This window comes from Nomascus leucogenys, chromosome X (genome assembly GCF_006542625.1).
Source record: "Nomascus leucogenys isolate Asia chromosome X, Asia_NLE_v1, whole genome shotgun sequence".
NCBI lineage: Eukaryota > Metazoa > Chordata > Mammalia > Primates > Hylobatidae > Nomascus > Nomascus leucogenys.
In genome coordinates this window covers 124,940,798-124,960,965 of record NC_044406.1, presented here as the reverse complement: position 1 = coordinate 124,960,965, position 20,168 = coordinate 124,940,798, and positions in this window count along the sequence as shown.

Sequence of the window (20,168 nt, the reverse complement as noted above, 5' to 3'; positions counted from 1 at the left end):
CATTTTAACCTTTCATTTTTGTTTTAATCTCTCCCACTAGACTGTAAGCTTCTTTATCTTTGTATCCCCATAACCTAGCAACTATGAGCTTACTGCATGTTTGCTGACTGAATGAATAAATAATTGAATGGATAGAAGAATGAAGAAAAAGGGAAGAAAATTCCACATGAGAGATATTTGTGTAGGTTATTGAAAATGAGTTAAATTTTCAGAGAAAGAACATGCTATGCTCTGGAGAGAGAGTATTTGGTGCACTGGCTGCCCGTAGGAGATGAGGAGATGAGGCTAGGAAGGGAAATTGGGATTAGAGGGTAAAGGGTTTTGTATCGCCTCCTAAGGAGTTGAAATCTCTTCTATAGATCAGTGGTTCTCAAACTTTAGAGTGCTTACTAATTGCTTGGAGAGCTTGATAAAACACACATGTGTGAGTCCCATTTCTGAAGTTTGTATTCTGAGGTGGGGATTGCAAATTTATATTTTTATTGAAACGTAATAAATTTACATATTTTCAAGGTACATGTGATATTTTAATACATTTGTGTAATGTGTCATAATCAAATCATGGTAGTTGGGATATCTATCACCTTAAACATTTAGCTTTTCTTTATGCTGGGAATATTCAAATTGTTCCCTACTAGTTATTTGGAAATGGACAGTAGATTATTGTTTACTATGTCACTCTACTGATTTATCAAACACTAGGTCTCATTTCTTCTACCTAACTGTATTATTGTACCCATTAATCAACCTCTCTTCATCCACTCCCCACCCCCCACCCCCCACCCCCACCCCCCCACACACAGAGGTCCTGGTTTCTGGTAACCACGAAACTACTCTCTGTTTTCATGAGATCCACTTTTTTAGCTTCTGCATATAAGTAAGAAAATGCAAAGTTTGTTTTTCTGTGCCTGGCTTATTAGTAGAGGATGGCAGCACCTGTACTACTTTTTATATGAATCCTGTTTTCCCAAGGTTATCCAGATGCCTATAGCATTGATTTATCCTCAGGGTGATTTCCATGTTTGAGAGCCTTGATATTGCTTTAAACCAGTGGTTCTCAATATGGCTGTACATTAAATGAATTGGAGGAGACTTTTTTATAAAATCCCAGTGTCGACGCCCTCTCCTAGTCCAATTAATTCAGAACTGCTAAGATGAGGTCTGGCCTAGGTAATTTGCAGATGTTCACCAGGTGATTTTAAAGTGTAGTCAGAGTTGAAATATTCTGCTGTAGAATAATCTGAATTTCCAAAAGCTGGGCTTAGGCACTTCTGACAAGCAGAAATCTCCAGATTTCTGGAATTGGATCCCTGAAGATCAGGGTCACTGCTGTTGGAAATGGATCCCCGAGGTTCAGGGTGGCAGAAATTCCTGGTGGCTTCCTGGAACCTGATAAGTCACTGGAATGTGATAAATCTTTTGATTTTCAGTAAGTTGTGTATGGCCATTGATAATTTGAAAAGTTTCAGGATCATTGATCCTTCACTAAGAAATAACTGTCATAGTGATGTTTGCCTATGTCTACCCCCATCTCCATTTCATCTGCAGCAGTTATCTATAGGAGCCCAGAGTTAGAATCAGATAGAGCTGACTCTGTTTTAACTCCTGGCTTTATCGCATGTCCTAACCATGCACCATTCTCTAAGCATCAGTTTTATCATCTATAAAACAGGGATGCTTGTACCTACTTTACAGGATTGTTGAAGACTGGGGTTAAATAGTCAATAAATGTAAAGTACAGCACAGTGCCTGAAACATAGTAGGTAATCAGATGAATGTCTGGAGGGTTGCATGTAAAATACTCTGAGTGGTCACTTGTGAGCAGTGGATTTGGGATGGTGGAGGAAATGGAAGACTTTCACATTTCACTTTATACCCTTCTATATTGTTTTAAATTTATAGATAGCATAGGTTACCCTTGTAACTTTTCTGTGCCAAAAAAAAGACAAAAGAAATTGACTGCCATGTCATGTTCCCAGAGAGTCTCCAAGCTGGCCACAAGTTCAGAGGTCATCCAGCCTGTTCCCCCTACAAGTGCCGGAACTCTACTACCATTGCCCTGCCAAGGTGCATTCAGTTTCCTCTGCACATTCTCCAGGATAGGATTTGATGTCAAGGAAGTTTTATTTTATTTTTTATGCAATCTGAAATGCTAGGAAATTCTCTTTCTATATTGAGCCCAAATCTGTCTGCCTGTGATACCCTTCCATTGGGCCTACCTAGTTTTGCTTTGTGGAGCCACCTAGAGTAAGCTTAATAGATTCTACTATACCTGATATCTTATGACATGCCTTGATATGTTTTAAAAGAGCTCTCCTGACATTTTGAAATTAGATCTATTCAGAAAATCCCCCAAAGCTTCAGCTGTGCCTCAGAGGATATAGCTTCCTCACTCAGTCACAGATTGGTTCTGTGGAAGTAGACATTGAAATGGACTTTTGGGTGCAAGGTGTCTATTATGGATCAATGCTTATAAAAGGAATGGGGGGCAAAGCAGCACAATGGAGAGGAAGAAGTTGAACTACACGTGAGGCTCAACAGAGTTGCAACTAATTAGGCAGGGAGCTCTGGAATGAATCTTGCCTGTTAGAGTTGCCCAGCAACAAGCTGGAATGGCCAGCTACTATGCCCAACCTCTCTCAGTCCCCAGATATGGGAAGAGTGTAACATTGCATGAGGCAGCTCTCTGCAGCTGAGCCTGCTGACTGTACTTCATAAATCTAGGCATGTCCTTCCTTGGAAAGGTATCTGGGTTAGCACACTCCCCTGTCTATCAGCCTATCCACTGTGCCATGTGGATTCACTTCAGACAAATACAAGACACAGGCCTTCCAGGAACCAGTGGAGTCAGTGGGCCTCTCTTCCTGAGGGGAACCTTAGAAAAGGCAGGTGAAGGAAGTTAACTGGACAAATTATAGCTTCTGCTGTGACAGTTGGTTTCAGGACCACAACTGATGCCATTTCCCTCCTCCACTATCCAGTCTAGAGTCTCCCCACTCTCAGTCACCATCTCTGTGACCCTCATCCCTGAGGGGTTTGACACCTTCTCAAGCAGGGGTTGCCCTTCCTGTTCATTTATAGTCACAAATGGGCAAGGGACCACCAAGAGATGTCTCAGTAGATTACTTGGGTTCTATGCTGTTGTTTGACAGTAGCCCTATTTCTTCCTGATAACCAGGGTCAAGCGCCTCTGTCAAGGCAATTACACTTCCTACCTGTTTCTGGAAGTAAGGAGTCCAAAGTGCCCAGGTGGAAGCTGTAGCTTATAATTCAACTCTTGTTCTGTCCCTTGGAGGAGGTGTTCCCATCTGGGGAATCAAAGCCTCTAACCCAGCAGAGCCCAGACTTTCAGGGATGGAAACACGAAGTCCTCCAGTGGATCTTGTGAGTGATAAGTGGTATTTTAGATTGCTAGGGCTTCTGTAACAAAGTACAATAGACTGGGTGAGTCAAAGAACATAAATTTATTTTTTTTAACAGTTCTGGAGACTGAAAGTCTTAGATCAAGGCTAGAAGCCTTGGTCAGCAGGTTGGTTCCTTCTGAGGGCAGTGAGGGAAGGATCCGCTCCAGGCCGCTCTCCTTGGTAGATGGCCATCTTCAATTTGTGTCTTTACATCATTATTCCTCTGTGTGTATCTGTATCCAAATTTCCTCTTCTTACAAAGATACCAGTCATATTAAATTATGGCCAATTGCTTTTGTAAAGATTGTGTCTCCAAACATGGTCACATCCAATGTACTGGGGATTACGAATTCCACATATGAATTGTGGAGGGACACTATTTATTCCATAATAACTGGGGTCACATTTGCTTCTACTTCTTGGTCGCCAGACTTGTGTATTCTTTCTATTGGGGTCACAGCACCAAATAGAAGCCTCTGATTCAGTTCAGTCTATGGTATCCTAAAGGAAGTTTCCCACTCCTCACTAAATGTTGCCCTGAGCTGGTGCTTTAGCTTTGCCTTCTGCAGGTTATTCCAATGCTGTTAGGTCAGCAGGTTGTGGATGTTATACAACCAGTGGATCCTATGGTCATTGTCCCACTCTTACACATATTATGCTGTTAAGTGGGTCTCCTGGTCTAATAGGATGTTGTGTGAAACCTCATGTTGATGAATCAAATACTCCAAAGCCCTTAGAGAGTAGTGCTAACTGTGGTCCTGTGGACAGGAAGAGTGAACTCATACTATTCTTGTAAGAATAAACCACTGATTTTCCCAGGTAATGAGGGCTTACTACAGTTAACTTGCCACTAATTGGCCAATAGAACTCTTTAAGAAATAGTGCCCTAGAAGGGGCTCAGTGTTTGTCTCTGTTGCTGATAAATTGAATATTGGGAGGCAGCAAGAGTTAGATCAACCTTCTTAAGTGTGAGTCTATGCTGTTGGGCCCATGTGTAACTGTATTAGTCTGTTCTCATGCTGCTAGAAAAGACATACCCAAAACTGGGGAATTTATAAAGGAAAGAGGTTTAATGGAGTCACTGTTCCACATGGCTGGGGAGGCCTCACAATCATGGCAGAAGGCAAAAGAGAAGCAAGGGGACATCTTACATGATGGGAGGCAAGAGAATATGTGCAAGGGAACTCCCTTTTATAAACCATCAGATCTCATGAGACTTATTCACTAACACAAGAACAGCATGGGAAAGACCACCCCATGATTCAATTACCTCCCACCAGGTCCCTCCCATGACACATAGGAATTATGAGAGCTACAATTCAAGATGAGATTTAGGTAGGGACACAGCCAAACCATATCAGCAGCCTTCATCTCTGTCACCATGTCTACTCCATTCATGTGCTCATTGTGCCAGTTTGGGGAATGTCTGATACTGAAGGCTGACTAAGGTCAACTGGCTCAGTCATTTTGTCAACTTGGTTCTTCAGTGCCTCTTCCATGGTAGATGCTTTCTGGTGGTCTGGTGGATATTAATGTGTGATACAAATATCTTCACACTTTGTCCTCACTCCCATATGCCCATTCATATGCTTCTATCTCCTTGTCCCCTATATTCCAGTCTTTCTCTTTCCAGGCCTCCAACCAAGTAGACGGCCTGACCATCTACTATTTCTTCTTCCATAGAAAGTGGGCAGCCAGGTGCATGGTCCAAAACTCCGCCCATTGAAAGGGTTTTTCCTTGCCAATGTCTTTCAAGGCCATCATTGAGTGAGGCTGTATCACAGGTGTTGCCCATATTTGGCTAGCACCCACATACGCTCACATATGGATGTGCTCAGGTTTTTTCCTCCTCTATCAGGTGGTGATATAATCATAAACAGCAGCTAAGAGAGAGGTCTGGGGCAACAGTGGCAGATGCCATTGGGATCAGTGCCACCTGCTCATGCATCACACTGGTACACCAGCCCTACTCATGCTTAATCAAAAGCATACCTCTTCCTTCTTAGGATGAATCGTTGGTAGGCCCACCTAATCTTGTAACTTGGTATATCTGACAGAACCCAGCCCATAGGAGAAATTCTAGGCTCTTGGTCTCTTGGCATTTAATATTCAGACATTCTATCTCTACCAGGGCCCAGTAGCACACCATGAGGTTTTTGTTTGTTTGTTTTAAAGTTTAAAGATCTACACTACTGTGGCCAATGGGCTTGCTCCAGAATCTCAGTGGCTTGTTTTGTAGTTTTCCCACTGGGGCTTGCTAGAACCTGTCCACGGCATTGTTTCTCACCATTGATACCTCCAACACCATAGATCTGCTGAATCTTATGACCCAAGAGGCAGTACTGCTTGCACTAATAGTTGCAAAATGCTTTCCTTGCTCTAAGCCTCCCTCTCAAAGGTGATAGGTTTCCATATCACCTAACATATGAACTGGAGATATATTCCTAGGTGTGGAATATGGTGCCCTAAAACCTGAAGAGATCTGTTATATGTTTTATTTTCTTCGTGGCTGCAGGTGCAAGATAGAACAATTTGTCTTTTACTTTGGAGGGGATGTCCAAACATGCTCCTTACCACTGGACCCCTAAACAGTTTTACAGATGTAGCAGGCCTTGAATCTTCATTGAGTTTATCTCTCACCCTCTGGAGCATATGCATTTTACCAAGGCCTCCAACACACTTGGTACCTCTTCCTTGTCCATCCTAATTAATGTAATATTACTGACATAATAAATCAGTGGTGTTCTATGGGATGCCCAAATGGTCTAGACTTTTTTTGTGCTATGTTATGACAAATAGCAAGAGAGTTAACTAGCCCTGCCCTGCATCAAAACTATATATATATATACACACACACACACACACACACACACACATATTTGACATTTCCATGTGAATTCAAGATTATTGTGATCCTCTTTTCTGATTGGGAAAGAATGTATTTGTCAAATCAACAGCTACAACCTCTGTACTGAAGCCATGTAAATCTGTTCTAAAAAAGATCCACATCAGGTTGGGAGGAGCAAGATGGCAGAATATAAGGTTTCACTGATCATAACCCCCAACCTAGGACACCAATTTAACAGCCATCTACACACACAAAAAGCACCTTTATGAGAACCAAACATCAGGTGAACACTCATAGTACCTGGTTTTAATCTCATATTACTGAAAGAGGCATTAAGAGGTAGGAAAAATAGTCCTGAATTGCCAATGCCACCCATCCCCCATCCTTTGGCAGTGGCAGCATCGTGTGGAGAGTTTTGTTGTGGTGAGGAAAGGGAGATCACAGCACTTGTGAGGCACTGAAATCAGTGCTGCCTTATTATAACAGAAAACAAAACCAGACCAAACTCAGCTGATGACTACCCGTGAAGGGAGCATTTAAACCAGCCCTAGCCAGAGGGGGCTCGCCAATCCCAGCCATCCAAACTTGAGTTCCTGCAACCCTTGTCACTGCAGGCTGAAGTGTCCTGGGGTCCCAAATAAAGTTGAATGGCAGTCTAGGCCACAAGGACTGCGACTCCTAGGTGAGTTCTGGTGTTTTGGACTGAGGGGCATACAACATACTAAGACACCAGCCAGTGCAGCAAAGGAAGTGCTATCATTACTTTTCCCCTAACCCCAGGCTACACAGCTTGCAGCTCCAAAAGAGACTCCTTCCATCCGCTTGAAGGTAAGAGAGGGAAGAGTGGGTAAGATTTTGTCTTGCATCTTGGATACTAGCTCAGCCACAGCAAAATAGGGCACTGGTTAGAGTTGTGAGGCCCCCGTTCCAGGCCCTAGCCCCAGGACAACATTTCTAGACATACTCTGGTCCAGAAGGGAACCTGTTACCTTGAAGGGAAGGACTCAGTCCTGGCAGGATTCATCACCTGCTAACTGAAGAGCCCTTGGATCCAGAATAACAAGCAGTAATACCCAGGTATTATGTTGAGGGCCTTGGGTGAGCCTCTGAGACTTGCTGGCTTCAGGTGAGACTCAGCACATTCCCAGCTATGGTGGCTATGGAGCAAGACTCCTTCTGCTTGAGAAAAGCAGAGGGAAAAGCAAAGGGGACTTTGTCTTGCACCTTAGGTACCAGCTCAGCCACAGGGCTATAAGAGCACCAAGCAGGCTTTTGGGGCTCCCAATTCTAGGACTTGGTTCTTGGACAGAATTTCTGGGGCTGCCCTGTGCCAGAGGGGAGACTTCAGCTTTCAAGTTTGGGTCCCAGGCCAGGCAACTTTCATCAGAATCTGACTTAGGAGATCTTGGGCCTTAAGGGAACATTGGGGTTAGTCTGGCAGTACTCCCTATAGGCCTGTGGTAGTGGTGGCCATGGGGTGGGGCTTCCCTGCCCTTGGAAAAGTAAGAGAAGAGAAGGACTGTGTGTTGTGATTTCGGTGTTAGCTCAGCAGCAGTACAATAGAACACCAGGTAGACATGTAAGGTTTTTGATTCTAGTCCCTGGTTTCTGGATAGCAACCCTGGACAAGTTCAGGGCCTGGAGGAAATCATCACTCTGAAGGGAAGGACACAGGCCTGGCTGGCTTTGCCACCTGTTGATTGTAGAGCCTCAGGGCTTTGAGTGAACATAAGCCATAGCCAGGGATTCGTTACAGTAGGCCTTGGTCAAGACCCAGTGCTGTGCTGGTTTCAGGTCTGGCCCAGTGCTGTCCTAGTGGTGGTGGCCACAGGGGTTCTTGTGTCACACCACCTCCAGCTCCAGGTAGCTCAGAACAGAGAGAGAGAGAATGAGACTCTGTTCCTTTGGAAGAAAGTACTGGAAGAGAACAAGAGTCTCTGCCTAGTAATCCAGGTAATTATTCTGGAACTTGTCCAAGACCATCAAGACGATACCTCAACAAGCCTCTAAGAACCACAGCATTACTGGGCTGGGGTGCCCCTTAAAGCAGATACAGCTTAATCACAACACCCGAGTCCTTTTGAATATCTGGAAAGCCTTCCCAAGAAGGACAACTACAAATAAGACTGAGAATACTACAATGAATACCTAACTCATCAATGCTCATACACCAAAGAACATCTACAAGGATCAACACAATCCAGTAAAATTTCACCTCACCAAATAAACTCAATAAGAAGCCAGGGACAAATTCTGGAGAAACAGAAGTATGACCCTTCAGACTGAGAATTCAAAATAGTTGTGTTTAGCAAACTCAAAAAAATTCAAGAGAACACAGAGAAGGAATTAAAAATTCTATCAGTTAAATTTAACAGAGATTGAAATACTTAAAGAGATTCAAGCAGACATTCTGAAGCTGAAAAATGTAATTGCTATAATAAAGAATGCATCAGTCTTTTAATAGCAGAATTGATTAAGCAGAAGAATTAGCTTGAAGTTAGGCTATTTGAAAATACAGAAGAGACAAAAGAAAAAATAATAAAAAACAATGAAGCACTCCTACAGGATTTAGAAAACAGCCTCAAAAGGGTACATCTAAGAGTTATTGGCCTTAAAGAGGAGGTGGAGAAAGAGATAGGAGTAGAAAGTAGAACTTTGGGAGTAGTACTCCCAAAGGTTAAGGGTAAAGAAGGAATCCTAAAAGTAGTAAGAGAAAAGAAACAAATAACATACAATGGAGCTCCACTACGTCTGGAAGCAGACTTTTCAGTGGAAACCTTACAGGCCAGGAGAGAGTAGCATGATATAAAGTGCTGAAAGAAAAAAAACTTTTACCCTAGAAGAGTATATCTGGTGAAAATGTCCTCAAACATGAAGAAGAAATAAAAACTTTCCCAGACAAACAAAAGCTGGGGGATTTCATTAATACCAGACCTGTCCTACAAGAAATGCTAAAGAGAATACTTCAATCAGAAAGAGAGAGATGTTAATGAGCAATAAGAAGTCACCTGAAGGTATGAAACTCACTGCTAATAGTAAATACACAGAAAAACACAGATTACTATACCACTATAACTGTGTTGTGTAAACTACTATTAAGTAGAAAGACTAAATTATGAGCCAGCCAAAAATAATAAACACAATACTGTTTGCAGACATAGACAGTATAATAAGATATAAATAGAAACAACAAAAAGTGAAAAAGTAGGGGGTCAAAGTTAAGTGACAGAGTCTTTATGAGCTTTCTTTTTGCTTGTTTATGCAAGCAGGGTTAAGTTATCAGCTTAAAATAGTGGGTTACAAGATAGTATTTGCAAGCATCATAGTAACCTCAAACCAAAAATCATACAATGAATACACAAAAAATAAAAATCAAGAAACAAAACCACATCCCCAGAGAAAATCACCTTCACTAAAAAGGAGACAGGAAGGAAAGAAAGAAAAGAAAACCACAAAACCAGAAAACAAATAACAAAATGACAGAAGTAAGTCTTTACTTATCATTAATAACATGGAATGTTAACTGTTGAAACTCTCCAATTGAAAGACAAAGACTTGCTGAATGGATGAAAAAGCAAGACCCATTGATTTGTTACTCACAAGAAACACACTTCACCTATAAAGACACCAATAGATAGAAAATAAAGGGATGGAAAAAGATATTCCATGACGATGGAAAACTAAAAAGAGCAGGAGTAGCTACATTTATATTAGACAAAATAGATTTCAAGACAAAAACTATAAGAAGAGACAAAGAAGGTCACTATAAAATGATAAAGGGGTCAATTCAGCAAGAGGATGTAGAATTGTAAGTATATATGCACACAACACTAGAGCACCCAGATATGTGAAGGAACTATTATTAGAACTAAAGAGAGAGATAGAACACCCAATACAATAAGAGCTGGAGATTTCAATATCCCACTTTAGCACTGAACAGTTCTTCCAGACACAAAATCAACAAAGAAACATTGGACTTAGTCTGCATTATAGACTAAATGGACCTAATAAATATTTAAAGAACATTTCATCCAACAGCTGCCGAATACACATTCTCCTCCTCAACATATGGATTATTCTCAAGGACAGACCATAGGTTGTCACAAAATAGGTCTTAAAACATTCAAAAAAATTGAACTAATATCAAGCATCTTCTCTTATCACAGTGGAATAAAACTGGAAACCAATAACAAGAGGGATTTGGAAACTATACAAATACATGGAAATTAAACAATATGCTCCAGAGTGACCAGTGGGTCAATGAAGAAATTAAGCAGGAAAATGAAAAATGTCTAGATACAAATGATAATGGAAACACAGCATATCAAAACCTATGGGATACAGCAAATGCAGTACTCAGAGGGAAGTTTAAAGCTATAAGTCCCTACATCAAAAAAGAGGAAAAACTTCAAATGAATGATCTAATAATGCATCTTAAAGAACTAGAAAAACTAGAGCAAACCAAACTTAAAATTAGTAGAAGAAAATAAATAATAAAGATGAGAGCAGAAATAAATTTGAAATAAAAAACAATACAAAAGAGAAATGAAACAAAAAATCGTTTTTTTAAATTGTGAAACAAAATCAACAAACCTTTAGCCAGACTGAGAAAAAGAGAGAAGATCCAAATTGATGAAATTAGAGATGAAAAGGAGACATTACAACAGATATGACAAAAATTCAAAGGATCATTAGTTGCTACTATGAACAACGGTATGCCAACAAATTGGAAAATCTAGAAGAAATGGACAAATTCCTAGAGACATACAACCTGCCAAGATTAAACTGGGAAGAAATCCAAAATCTGAACCTATCAATAAAAAATAATGAAATTGAAGCCATAATAAAAAGTCTCCCAGCAAAGAAAAGTCCTGGAAAAGATGGCTTCACTGCTGAATTTTACCAAACATTTAAAGAAGAACCAATCATATTCTAAGTATTCTGAAAAAATGGAGTAAGAGGGAATACTTCCAAACTCATTCTGCGAGGGCAGTATTATCCTGATACCAAAACCAGAGAAAGACACCTCAAAACCCAAAAACTACATGGCAGTATCTTGATGAATATTGATGCAAAAATCCTCAACAAAATACTAGCAAACTGAATTCAGCAATACATTAAAAAGATCATTCATCATGACCAAGTGGGATTTATCCTAAGTATGCAAGAATGGTTCAACATATGCAAATCAATCAGTGTGATACTTTATATTAACAGAATGAAGAACAAAAACCATATGATTATTTTGATTGATGCTGAAAAAAGCATTTGATAAAATTCAACATCCATTCATGATAAAAACCCTTAAAAACTGAGGGTAGAAGGAACATACCTCAACATAATACAAGCCATATACGACAGACTTACAGCTAGCAACATACTGAAGGGGAAAAAAACTGAAAGCCTTTTCTCTAAGACCTGGCACATGACAAGGATGCCCCCCTTTACCACTGTTATTCAACATAGTACTGGAAATCCTAGCTAGAGCAATCAGGCAAGAGAAAGAAATGAATGGCATCAAAATTGGAAAGAAAGAAGTCAAATTATCTCTGTAGATGATATGGCTATTTGGAAAAACCTAAAGACTCCACAGGAAAACTATTAGAACTTATAAACAAATTCACTAAAGTAGCAGGATATAAAATCAACATACAAAAGTCAGTATCATTTCTATATGCCAATAGTGAATAATCTGAAAAAGAAATCAAGAAAGTAATCATATTTACAATAGCCACACATGAAATTGCATACCTAGGAATTAACTTAACCAAAGAAATGAAAGACCTCTATGATGAAAATTATGAAACGCTGATAAAAAAAGTAAAGAGGACACCAAAAATGGAAATATATTCTGTTCATAGATTGGAAGAATAAATATTGTTAAAATGTTCACACTACCCAAAGCAACCTACAGATTTTATGCAATTCCTGTCAAAATACCAAAGACATTCTTCACAGAAATAGAAAAACAATGTTAAAATTCACATGGAACCACAAAAGACCCAGAATAGCTAAAGCTATCCTAAGCCAAAAGAACAAAGCTAGAGGAAACACCTTACCTGACTTCAAATAATAATACAGAGCTATAGTAACTAAACAGCATGGTACTGGCATAAACACCGACACAGAGACCAATGGAACAGAATAGAGAACCCAGAAACAAATCCACATACCTTTAGTGAACTCATTTTTGACAAAGATGCCAAGAACATACATTGGGGAAAAGAGAATCTCTTCAATAAATGGTGCTGGAAAAACTGGATATCCATATGCAGAAGACTCAAACTAGACCCTTATCTCTTGCCATATGCAAAAATCAAGTATAATGGATTAAAGACTTAAATCTAAGGCCTCACACCATGAAACTACTACAAGAAAACATCAGGGAAACTCTAGGACATTGGTCTAGACAAAAACTTCTTGGATATTACCCCACAAGCACAGGCAACCAAACCAAAACGGACAAACAGGATTACATCAAATTAAAAAGCTTCTGCACAGCAAAGAAAACAACAAAGTGAAGATGTAAATTAGTACAACTACTATGGAGAACAGTTTGGACGTTTTTCAAAAAACTAAAAATCGAGCTACCATATGATCCAGCAATCCCAGTGCTGGGCATATACCCAAAAGAATAGAAATCAGTATATGGAAGAGATATCTGCACTCTCATATTTGTTGCAGCACTGTTTACAATAGCTAAGATTTGGAAGCAACCTAAGTGTCCATAACAGATGAATGGATAAAGAAAATGTGGTACATATACACAATGGAGTACTATTCAGCCATAAAAAAATGAGATTCTGTCATTTGCAAAAACATGGATAGAACTGGAGGTCATTATGCTAAGTGAAATAAGCCTGGCACAGAAGGACAAATATTGCATTTTCTCACTTATTTGTGAGATCTAAAAATCAAAACGATAGAACTCATGAAGGTAGAGAGCAGAAGGATGGTTACCAGTGGCTGGTAAGGGTAGTGGGTGGGTTGGGGGAGGTGGAGATGATTAACGGGTACAAAAAGTAGTTTGGAAGAATGAATAAGACCTACTATTTGACAGCACAACAGGGTGACTATAGTCAATTACAATTTAACTGTATATTTAAAAATAACTAAAAGAGTATAATTGAATTGTCTACAACACGGGATAAATACCTGAGGGGATGGATACTCCATTTTACATGATGTGATTATTACACTTTGCATACCTGTATTAAAACATCTCATGAACTCATAAATATATACACCTGCTATGTACCCACTAAACTTTAAATAAAAAATTAACAAATGAATAAACAAAATTATTAAAGCAAAATCAAAAATCAACAAAACAAAACAAAAGATCCACATCTGGGAAAGTGGTTATGATTCAGAACTACTACTTGGTTAAACTTGGTGTAGTCTATAGTTACCCTTCAGGGACCACTGGGTTTCTGCAGGGCCAGACTGGTAAATTCAATGGAGATTTGATGGGGACCACCACACTTGCATTTGTTAGATTTTTAAGGGTGGCACGAATTTCTGTCATCTTCCTTCCTGTTCCATGATGCAAGATTGTTTTTTAATTACTTGATTAAGAGGCAGTTTCAGATGCTCCCATCTGCCCTTCCTCACTGTGAAGGTTCTTGCTCCACAGTCCAAGGATCCAACGTGGCCATTGCTTGAACTGCTAAATATGTCAATCTTATACATTTGGACAAGGTGGGAATGATCATCAAGTGTGTCCACAAATCTAGTGGATCTACTGTAAGCTAGACTCTGGCCAGGAATCTATATTATTACCTAGCCCTTTTATTTTTTCACTGTAGCAGGGAGATGATAATGACCTTTCTGATCTCTGGATAATAATGTTAATTCAGTCCCATGGTCCAGGAGTCCTTGAAATGTCCAGGCTTTCTTTTACCCCAGCATACCTATATCTGAGTAAATGACTGTAATACTCTTTGAGAAAGGACTGAGGGAACTATTATTGTGTATACTTGCCATGATTTTGCAGAGACCTTCCTCTTGTGGATCCAGCCACTTTAACCCATTAATCCAGGTCATAAAATTGGCTTAGGTTTAGAAATTGTGCCAGGAATCATTTTTTTATTGGAGTTGCTTCTTTTATTGTCCCAGTGATCCAGTCTTAATTTCTTGTTCCATGCTCATCTATTTTGCCTGTAAGATCTTATATTCTGTTAGCCATCTCCATAACATTCTTATAGATCAGACTCTATTGACCGCCACTCTAACATCGTCAGGCATTGTGGCAATTGTGTCCTTGTGGCTTTGGGCATTTAAGCTTCACTACTTGACCTCTATAGTTTTGGCATCTTCTCATACACATTGCTGTCAGCAAGCTAAATTATTTGCTGACTGTCCTACTATAAGCCCTAGTCTGCAGAGCAGATACATAACTGAACTTCTTAAGTGAAGCTGGTGCCTCTCTTATCAGAGTGTTCTTTATGGCCTTGGTGTATTGTGTGTATCCAGATCCATCCTGTGGAACATAATCATCTGATGAGTCTCTCTCAGCTGTACAAAGTAGACCCCTCTACCATGCCTATTTCTCTGAGCCTTTACATCTTTTTTTCCACCATGTGCTTTGGCATTTCAACTTCATTCAGTATGGGCCATCACTTTTTCCCTGCTTTTAGGAGCTGTTCCATTGGAAGTTCACACTATATCTTGGAGTCCTCACCAGGATGTTAAATCCTGTACCTCTGGAGAACACTCACAAGTCCATAGACTCTGTATCCAATTTTATGATATACATCCCCTTTATCAAACACCCTCAGAATCCAGTCTCATGTGTTCCTTCCTGAGCATGTGCTGGGACATGCTGACTGGTTCTTAGAACTTCTTTGGGGTATAATTCCTTTCCTCCCTCATCAAGCCCAACACCTTTCCAGCTGGGTTATGCTTCACCTTATCCCTAATCATAGGCCTAGTTGCCAGGAGAAGTGTTATGAGGCAGATATCGAGGTGGGTACCTGTCGTCTTTTGGGTAGAGAATTCTGTATTGTCTTCCTGCAATGGTATGGAGAACTAACTCTTACTAGATGAACTACATCTGTAGACTCCTGAGGTTTAGTAGTGTCTACTACTTCCTCCATAAAAGTCTGATACATTTTTCCCATCAGTACCTTCCTTCCTGTGGGACGACTCTCCCAATTTTGGTGAAAGTTTTAACAATTGGACCAACACTTTGGGCCAGGAGATGTCTGTGTTCCACCTGTCACTGGTGAGGGGCTTCTCGCTGCCAGCCTGGCAGTAAGTGATCCATCTCCAAAGGCCAATCTTATTACCTGCTAATGCTGATCATTCTTGGCACTATTTTCCACATGCTGCATGTTCTGGAAGCAGACAGAGATGGAGTTTAGAGTACAGGATATTGTTTATGGACCAACACCTTTGAAAGGAAGCATGATTGAGTTGATGGAGGAGTCAATGTGTAGTGTAGTCCTGAAAAACCTTGGCCAACCTAATGAGGAACTCTGGAACAAATGTTGCCCTTCACAGTTGCTCCCAGACAGGCTGAAATGGCCAGGCCTTTTAACTTATCACCCCTCACCAACTTTGCTCAGTCATCAGACGATGACAGCCTTGAGAAAGTCATTCTATTGCATCACATTGCTTTTTGTAGGCATTACCTGAGACCAACTGGCTCTTCAATTGAGGTGGACCATGAAGGAGGTGACAGCTGGAGCCTGTGTGCTGATCACACTCCCTGCAGGGGTGCAGCAAGTCCATGTATATCACATACCCCACCATTCTGGTCACCTATGTCAGTACCGGTTATAGTTTGTGAACGATCTCGCTAATGGAAAGGTTCAGAGAAGAACACAGTATTGCCCCAAGGGACTCTGTCATTAGCATACAGTGCCCTGCAACCAGCACCTCCTTTGAGCAGGATCTGATACATGGTCCACACCCTCAACATGGCATTTGTTTGCTTTTTCAATCATATCATCCAAATATGCAAAGCTACTGTGGAGAAGGGAAGGAAAAGTAGCAGTTACTGAAGTGGTATACAGTGGGAAGAATATGGTATTGGAGTCAGGATGAGATCGGTGGGAATCTCTCTCCTGCCATTACTTGCTCTGTGACCAGCACACATTTATTTGGTTGTCCACAAACACTGGTGAAAACTGTTTTGAAGTGATTTAAAGTTACTTAAGATCGTTAAGCCTCTTTCTTTCTCTGTAGAATGGGGATAATAAATACCTACTACACAGGATTATTCTGATAATTAAGTCAAATAATGTAACTATGAAAAGTTGTCCACTGGTACATCTCCAGCACCAATAAGAGTATCTGGCCCTTACGTATCACTCAAATATTTGAATGAATGAATGCATAGATGAATCAATACATTTGGTGTATAATAAATACTATTATGATTATCACACACTAAACATTTTACATGTATATCTCCTGTAATCTTTGAACAATCCTATAATTGTTGTGTCTTTACCATTTTACAGATGAGAAAACAGTCTCAGAAAGGGTAAAGTTATATTGCTAATAATTATTAAATGAGCCAGAATCAGAGCCCAGAGCTCTGTGCTTTAAGAACCTGTGCTGTTTTTCCCATGCGACTTACTGCTTTCTATCATTTCTACCATCATATTGACATCAACCAGGTGGTGGATTTTCTGATAGAAGGTCAATCTTTTCAGAGGAAGGTGTTCTCATTTTCAATGGCTGAGGGTGCTGACAATTTGATAATTCTTTAGGTTTTGTTAAGAATACATGCTTTACTTTCAAGTACCAACCCACTTTTCCATATTTTCAAAGAGCAGTCTCCCAACATACAGACTTTTGACAATGGGGCAAGCATCTGTAGAAAGTTAAGAAAGAAGATTCATTCATTAGTCAAGGTTTATCTTGGCTGTGAGCCAATGCTAAAATGAATATTATACAACATATATTACACACTTTAAAAGCATTTTTTTTTTTTTTGCTGCTGCAAGTTTTTCTTGCAGTCTTCCTTATTCTTCTACTGATGTTTGCTAGTGGCTTGGCAAATTAAGTGTGCTATTGGGCTTGGGCATGACCCCTCCGGAGGGAATTGCCCCAATCCCATCAGTATGTGCCATTCACCAAGCTCAAGTCCACTAGATAATTTTTGTTAAAATAATGATTTCAAGATATTCAAAGAGCCAGTGTGGAGCTCTTTGTTTTCTTTGTCCTGTGTCCTTAGAACCCTGAATCCAGCAAAGTGTTTCTCTTTCTGACCAGGTGAAAATAGGCCATAATTAGCCTTGCCCGGGGCTCTTGAATGCACAGCTAGCTCTGCATCTTCATCTTTAATCTTGGGACCAGGATCTCATGTGCTTGTTTAAGCATATAAAGCATGTTATACAATACTCAATTTAGTGTCGGTTCACAGCTGGGATTAAACCTTGTTTGATGAATGAACCTTTCAAATCTAAAGGCAATTGCTAAGTATCAAAATCTTTGAACTGGCAGCAGTACAATACCACACATGCTAGGAAAGTGCAAGAAGCTTAAAAACAAGCATATTTTTGTTGTTGTTAATTTTCGCTTTCCTACACTGTAAGAAGACTTACCAGCTCTATGGCTCCATACTTAAAAAATAATGAGAATGGTATGATCTTACTCTTAGTAATTGAGGTTTGGGCAGGATTGAGAGTATTCACCATATTCTTCATGTTCTTCATTTTCTCACATGAGGGGTAGCTTTTTCCAGTAAGCCACTGCCAGATCATTACCTCACTATTTACAAACTCTATCCACTATCATCATTATCACCATCATCCTCAGCATCATCAAATATCATTGTAGAACATGATCATACTGCTATCTTAATATCCCCTCCTCAAGCCTGTTTGCTTCAGGACTTTCTTTCTAAACCACTTCAGAATTGTTCAGTCTGATGGTTAATTGCCATGATTCACTCAAAGTTGAGTGATATTATGTTCTTTTGGGATAGCATATGTCTCTTTTCTTCAATTCTTACTCTCACAAGGAAAACCAAATTGTCCCCATCTTGAAAACATGTACAGAATGTGATTACATGAATGTATGTTGTATATACTCATACAATTTTTGTACATATAACCTCTAACCTGGACCACAGCCAATAGCCTCCTAACTGGTCGTCTCTCTGGTCACTCTACATGGTCAGTCTTGTGCCTACAATCCATTTTTTTCTACAATAGCAGCCTGAATGATCCTTTATAAATGTAAATCAGGTCATGTCACCCTCCTTCTTAGAAGTTTCCAACCACTATTTTTTTTTTTTTTTTGAGACAGAGTCTTGCTCTGTTGCCCAGAGTGCAAGAGCACAATCTTGGCTCACTGCAACCTTTGCCTCCCAGGATCAAGTGATGCTCCTGCCTCAGGAGTGCACCCCTTGTCAACTTGAACCCATACATATCTCCTGAGATCATACATAATCTTCAAATAAGGACAATAATAAGGCCATAATTAAGCCTAACATAATACAACTATCCTTCATATAACCAGAAATCCACCAATCCCCAACCCAAATGCTATACATAAAGTTAACAATGCTTAAATACAGATGTGAAGTCAATAAATCTTATGTCACATGATAAAGGAGAAAGAAAATAAAATGAAGATATCTTCTTAGTACAAGTGTATGCATGCACAAACATGGTTTTAGCAAAAGATGGAGGAAATACTCATGATAATTACAGTCCTCGTTTCTGCAGCTGGTCACGTGGTCATAGCTGGTATTGATGAGTACCTTCTTCTACTACTCATTCTGTATTCCCTTTACCTTCAGCAAGCACCTCAGTAGGTTGTGGTTTTTCTCCTAGTGGAGTGACCCAAACCTTCATTCCTGAAGGGTCTGGGTCATTTGTAGTCCTGCCTGTATTGGGCTGTTATAGTTTCCCATTGACCTTAATCACAGAGGAAGAGATGCCCTAATGGATCTCCTGTATTCCATGCATACTCTTCCTTACCTCCGTTGTGGAGTAGTAGACTGAATTCATCTTGATAGTCCAGGTCAGTCACCCCAGCCAACACTGAAACTCCCTTCTTAGCTTGTTGACTTAAAGGTAGGGGGAGCCCAAAGTGTCCACGTGGCAATCTTAACTTCCAGTTTAATGGAATTGTTGTTGGGTCTCCTGGTGGCAGCGTTCCTCCCTCTAGAAGTAAGACTTCTAGGTTAGCAGAACGGAATATTGTGGGAACAGGAAGCAAAAATTTTGCTAGTGTATCACTATGGGTGATGGTGAGTGGTGCCACTTCCACTTCCACCCCTTGATTCCTGGGCCTGTGAATTCTGGCTATGGGAGAAACAGTAGCATATATTGGGTGCTGATTCAGAGCATACATGGTTTCTGGAGAACTTTGCCCTAGCCCTGCAAAGCATTGTCACCTAGTTGACATTGTAATTGTGACTTCAAAAGGCCATTCCACTGTTCTGTCAATCCAGCTGCTTTAGGATGATGGCGAACATGGTAAGACCAGTGAATTCCATGAGCATGGGCTCACTTTCACACATCTTTGGCCGTAAAGTGAGTGCCTTAGTCAGAGGCATGCTGTGTGGAATACCATGATGGTGGATAAGGCATTCCATGAGTTCACGGATGGTAGTCTTGGCAGAAGCATTGTGTGCAGGATAGGCAAACCCATATATGGAGTAAGTGTTTATTCCAGTGAGGATAAATGTCTGCCCTTTCCATGATGAAAGAGGTCTGACATAGTCAACCTGCTACCAGGTAGCTGGCTGATCACCCTGAGGAACGGTGCCATATCGAGGGCTCAGTGTTGGTCTCTGCTGCTGGCAAATTGGGCACTCAGCAATGCCCGTAGCCAGCTCAGCCTTGGTGAATGAAAGTTCATGTTGCTGAGCCCATGCGTAACCTCCATCCCTGCCACCATGGCCACTTGGTTCATGGGCCTATTGGGCGATGACAGGGGTGGCTGAGGAA